Below are 6,238 nucleotides of genomic sequence, written 5' to 3' on the forward strand. Positions count from 1 at the left end.
CGGTTTATAATAGTTTTCACACAAATACATAAAAAACACAAAAAATAAAACATTTTAGGTGTTACAGTACAGTACCTTGAAAAGTATAGTAGTACAGTACAACAAGTGGCATACAGGGGCTGGCATCAAGTGAACAGGTTACTGACTGGAGGACGGAGAAGAGGTGGGAGATGGTAGAGCTGAAGGATTGTCAGCAATAGGAGACGGAGGGTCTGGACAAAAGCACAACCACTTGTAGAGGATGCACACAATGTGACAATATACACCAGACGTGTGAACTAACTTATGTGACTGGACATGCAAACGCATGTTCGCATCTTTGAAAGTTCACAACTTGAAGGTTTGTATGTAGGGGACTTAGGGTAAGCAGAAAGTTTTATTAGTCTGGCTAGAAGATCAAACCAGCCACAACATTCCCTTAAGCCAAATCCCAATCCAGAGCAAGGCTCTGGCTCTCTCAAATCCTGTGAAGGCTGAGACAGGTCAGGAAGCTGCAGAAGAAAAGTTTGAAGCTACCAGAGATTGGTCCTTGAGGTTTAAGGTAAGAAGCCAGCTCCATAACATCAAAGTGCAAGATTCAGCAAGTGCTGATGTAGAAGGTGCAGCAAGTTATCCAAAGATCTAGCTAAGATAATTCATGAAGGTGGCTCCACTAAACAACAAATTTTCAACGTAGATGAAACAGCTATTGAAACATCTATTGAAAGAAGATGCCATCCAGGACTTTCATAGCTAGACTGGAGAAGTCAATGCCTGGATTCAAAGCTTCAAAGGACAGGCTAACTAACTCTCTTGTTAGGGGCCAGTGCAGCTGGTGAGTTTAACTTGAAGTCATTGCTCATCTACCGCTCTGAAAATCCTAAGGCCCTTAAGAATTATGCTAAATCTATTCTGCCTGTGCTTTATAAATGGAACAACAAAGTCTGGATGACAGCACATCTGCTCACAACATGGTTAACCAAATATTTTAAGCCCAGTATTGAGAACTGTTCCTCAGGAAAACAAAATTTCTTTCAAAACATTACTGCTCACTGACAATACACTTGGTCACTCAAAAGCTCTGATCGAGATGTACAGTGAGCTTAAGAGGGTTTTAAATTCTGCTAACATGGCATCCATTCTGCAGTCCATGGATCAAGGAGTAATTTCAACTTTTAAGTGTTCTTATTTAAGAAATATATTTTGTAAAGCTATAGCTGCCATAGTGATTCCTCTGACGAATCTGGGCAAAGTCAATTGAAAACCTTCTGAAAAGCATTCACCATTCTAGATGCCATTAACAGCATTCATGGAAACCATAAAAAGAATGAAAAGACAACCCTCAAAATGGGAGAAAATATTTGCAAACGAAGCAACTGACAAAGGATTAATCTCCAAAATATACAAGCAGCTCATGCAGCTCAATATCGAAAAAACAAACAATCCAATCCAAAAATGGGCAGAAGACCTAAATAGACATTTCTCCAAAGAAGATACACAGATTGCCAACAAACACCTGAAAGGATGCTCAACATCACTAATCATTAGAGAAATGCAAATCAAAACTACAATGAGGTATCACCTCACACCAGTCAGAATGGCCATCATCAAAATATCTACAAACAATAAATACTGAAGAGGGTGTGAAGAAAAGAGAACCCTCTTGCACTGTTGGTGGGAATGTAAATTGATACAGCCACTATAGAGAACAGTATGCAGGTTCCTTAAAAAACTAAAAACAGAACTACCATATGACCCAGCAATCCCACTACTGGGCATATACCCTGAGAAAACCATAATTCAGAAAGAGTCATGTACCACAATGTTCATTGCAGCTCTGTTTACAATAGCCAGGACATGGAAGCAACCTAAGTGTCCATCGACAGATGAATGGATAGAGAAGATGTGGCACATATATACAATGGAATATTACTCAGCCATAAAATGAAACAAAATTGACTTATTTGTAGTGAGGTGGATGGACCTAGAGTCTGTCATACAGAGTGAAGTAAGTCAGAAAGAGAAAAACAAATACCGTATGCTAACACATATATATGGAATCTAAAAAAAAAAAAAAGGTTCAGAAGAACCTAGGGGCAGGACAAGAATAAAGACGCAGATGTAGAGAATGGACTTGAAAATACAGGGAGGGGGAAGGGTAAGCTGGGATGAAGTGAGAGTGGCATGGACATATGTACACTACCAAATGTAAAATAGATAGCTAGAGGGAAGCAGCTGCATAGCACAGGGAGATCAGCTCGATGCTTTGTGACCACCTAGATGTGTGGGATAGGGAGGGTGGGAGGGAGATGCAAGAGGGAGGAGATATATGGGGATGTGTGTATATGTATAGCTGATTCACTTTGTTATACAGCAGAAACTTAACACACCATTGTAAAGCAATTATACTGCAATAAAGATGTTAAAAAAAAAGCATTCATGATTCATGCCTTTAGGTCAAAACATCAACATTAACAGGAGTTTGGAAGAAGTTGTTTCCAACCTCATGGATAACTTGAGTGGTTCAAGATGTCAAGGGAGAAAGTAACTGCAGATGTGGTGGAAACAGCAAGAGAACTAGAATTATAAGTGGGGCTTAAGATGTGACTGAATCGCTGCAATCTTATCATAAAACTTGAATAAATGAGGATTTGCTTCTTATGGATGAGCAAAGAAAGTGGTTTCTTGAGATGGAATCTAATCCTGGTAAAGATGCTGTAAAGACTGTTGAAATACAACTAAAGATTTAGAATATGACATAAACTTAGTTGATAAAGGAGTGGCAGGGTTTTGAGAGGACTGACTCCAATTTTGAAAGAAGTTCTACTGTGGGTAAAATGCTATAAAACAGCTACAGAGAAATTATTCATGAAAGGAAGAATCAATTGATGCAGGAAACTTCATTGTTGCCTTAGAAACTGCCACAGCCACCCCAACCTTGAGCAACCATCATCCTGATCAGCCAGCAGCCGTCAACATTGAGATAAGACCCTCCACCAGCAAAGGCTGAAGGCTCAGATGATGGTTAGCATTTTTTTTAGCAATAAAGTGTTTAAAAAATTTTTTAAATTTATTCTTATTATTTATTTAATTTTAGTTTATTGGAGCTAGCTTTTTCTTTCTTTCTTTCTTTTTTTTTTTTTTTGGCCACATTGCACGGCTTCCAGGATCTCAGTTCTCTGACTAGGGATTGAACCTGGGCCATGGCAGTGAAAGACTGTAATCCTAACCACTAGGTCATGAGGGAACTCCCAGCAATAGAGGATTTTTAAATTAAGGTATGTATATTTTTTTTACACATGATGCTATCTCACACTTTAAATAGACTACAGTATAGTCTGAACATAACTTTCATATGCACTGGGAAACCAAAAAGTTTGTGCGACTTGTGATATTTGCTTAATTGTGGTCATCTGTAACTGAATCTGCAATATCTCCAAGGTATGCCTGGTACAAAAATCTTTTGCATTTATATACACTAACAATGAACTATCAGAAAGAGAAATTAAGAAAATAATCCCATTTACAGCTGCATCAAAAATAATAAAGATACCCTAGGAATAAATTTAAGCAGGGAAGTGACAGATCTGGACACTGAAAAGTATAAGACACTGATGAAAGAAATTGAAAATATAAATAAATGGAAAGATATTTCATGCTCATGGACTGGAAGAATATTATTAAAATGTTCATACTACCCAAAGTCATCTACAGATTCATTGTAATCCATACCAAAATTCCAAAGGCATATTTTCAAAGAAACAGAAGAGCAATTCTAAAACTTGTATGAAACCACTAAAGACCCCAAGTAGCTAAAGCAAACTTGAGAAAGAACAAAGCTGGAGAAATCATACTTCCTGATTTCAAACTATATTATAAAGCTATAGTAATTAAAACAGTATGGTATTGGCATAAAAATAAACACATAAATCAGTGGAATAGAGAGCCCAGAAATAAATCTATGCATATATCGTCAATTAATTTATAACAAAGGAGCCGAAAATATACAGTGGGGAAAGGACAGTCTCTTGAATAAGTGGTGCTGGAAAAACCGGACAGCCATTTGCAAAAGAATGAAATTGGACCACTATCTTACACCATACACAAAAATCAATTCAAAACGGATTAAAGCCTGAAATTCAAGACCTGAAACCGTGAAACTCCCAGAAGAATACACAGGAGGTAAGCTCCTTGACATGGGTCTTGAGAATTTTTTTGTTTTTCTGTATTTCACACCAAAAGCAAAAATAAACAAGTGGGATTAGATCAAACTTAAAACCTTCTACACAGCCAAGGAAATCATAAACAAAATGAAAAGGCAACCTATGGAGTGGGAAAAAATATTTGCAAACCATCTATATGACAAGAGGTTAATGTCTAAAATATATACAGAACTGACACAATTCAATAGCAAAAAAGCAAATCAATTAGAAATGGGCAGAGGATGTGAATAGACATTTTTCCAAGGAAGACATACAAATGACCAGCAGGTACACAAAAAGGTGTTCAACATCAGTAGTCACCAAAACCACAATGAGATTTCACCTCACACGTATTAGAATGGCTATCATCAAAATGACAAAAGATAAGTGTTGTTGAGGATGTGAAGAAAAGAGAATCCTTGTGCACTGTCGGTGGGAATGTAAATTGGTGCAAGTATGGAAAACAGTATGGAGATTCCTCAAAAAGTTAAAAATGAAAAAAATATGATCCAGCAATCCCAGTTCTGGGTATATATCTAAAGGAACTGAACACAGGATACACACCCACACCCACGTGTGTGTATGTGTGTACGTGTGTGTGTGTGTGTGTATATATATATATATATAAATCTACATTCCCTTGTTTGTTGCAGCATTATTTGCAATAGCCAAGATAAGGAAACACGTAAGTGGCAGTTAACAGATGAATGAGTAAAAGATGTGGTAAATACAATGGCATATTATTCCACCATAAGAAAGAAGGAAATCTTGCCACTTGTGACAACATGGATGGATCTTGACGGAATCATGCTAAGTGAAATAAGCCAGAGAGAAAGACAAATACTGCATGGTATCATTTACATGTGGAATCTGGAAAAAAAAAAAAAAAGAAAAAAGAAACAAAAAACTGGAACAGTAGGAAAGCAGTTGCTAGAGGTTGGGGGTATAGAGGAAAACAGGGAGAGGTCAAAGGGTACAAAATTTCAGGTATAACATGAATAAAGTCTGAGGGTCTAATGTATAACCTGGTGACTAGAGATGACAACACTGTATAATATAATTGAAACTGAAATTTGCTGAGAGTAGAACTCAACTATTATCATACACACACACACAAAACTGGATAAATATGTGAGGTGATGGACGTGATAATTAACTAGATGGGCCTTTCACAATGTATATGTAGATCACATCACGATGTACAGTACATTTTAAATATCTTACAATTTTGCCGATTATATCTCAATAAAGGTAAAAAAAAATGAAGTTATGTAAGTTACAGACTATCACTGAGTAATAATACCAAACAACTGAAGTAAAAACTATGTCCAAGATAGTTATAATGGGAAATTAAATGTTTATGCCAAGTATTAAAAACAAAGTTAGATGGGATTTGATAGTATAAGATTAAATTTCAAACCTTGTACCTTTATAAACATAACACCTGTTTTAAAGCACCCATGCAACACTTACAGAAATTTTAACCTATCTTTTGACCACAATAATAAAAATACTGTAAATTTTTAAATTAAAAAGCATGCTAGGGGACTTCCCTGGTGGCACAGTGGTTAAGAATCCGCTTGCCAATGCAGGGGACATGGGTTCAAGCCCTGGTCTGGGAAGCTCCCACATGCCGTGGAGTAACTAAGCCCATGCGCCACAACTACTGAGCCTGCACTCTAGAGCCTGCGAGCCACAACTACTGAGGCCTGCGTGCCTAGAGCCTGTGCTCCGCACCAAGAGAAGCCACCGCAATGAGAAGCCCACGCACCGCAACAAAGAGTAGCCCCCGCTCACTGCAACTAGAGAAAGCACGCGCGCAACAAAGACCCAACGCAGCCAAAAAAATAAGCAAATAAATTAATTAATTAATTTATATAAAAAAAGCATGCTACCTTATTCTAAGATATTAAAAAAAAAACAAGAAAATGAAAGTACTTACCTCATCCTTCAAAGTCTGATGTCTAAAGTTGAAATCAGAACTAAGTTCTTAGTGTTAATTAAGTGCTTAGGAAAAAAATCAAAACTCGTCAATTTAAGAAGTTGAATATGAAAAA

This window comes from Balaenoptera physalus, assembly GCF_965194825.1.
Source record: "Balaenoptera physalus genome assembly, chromosome: 10".
NCBI classification, from domain to species: domain Eukaryota; kingdom Metazoa; phylum Chordata; class Mammalia; order Artiodactyla; family Balaenopteridae; genus Balaenoptera; species Balaenoptera physalus.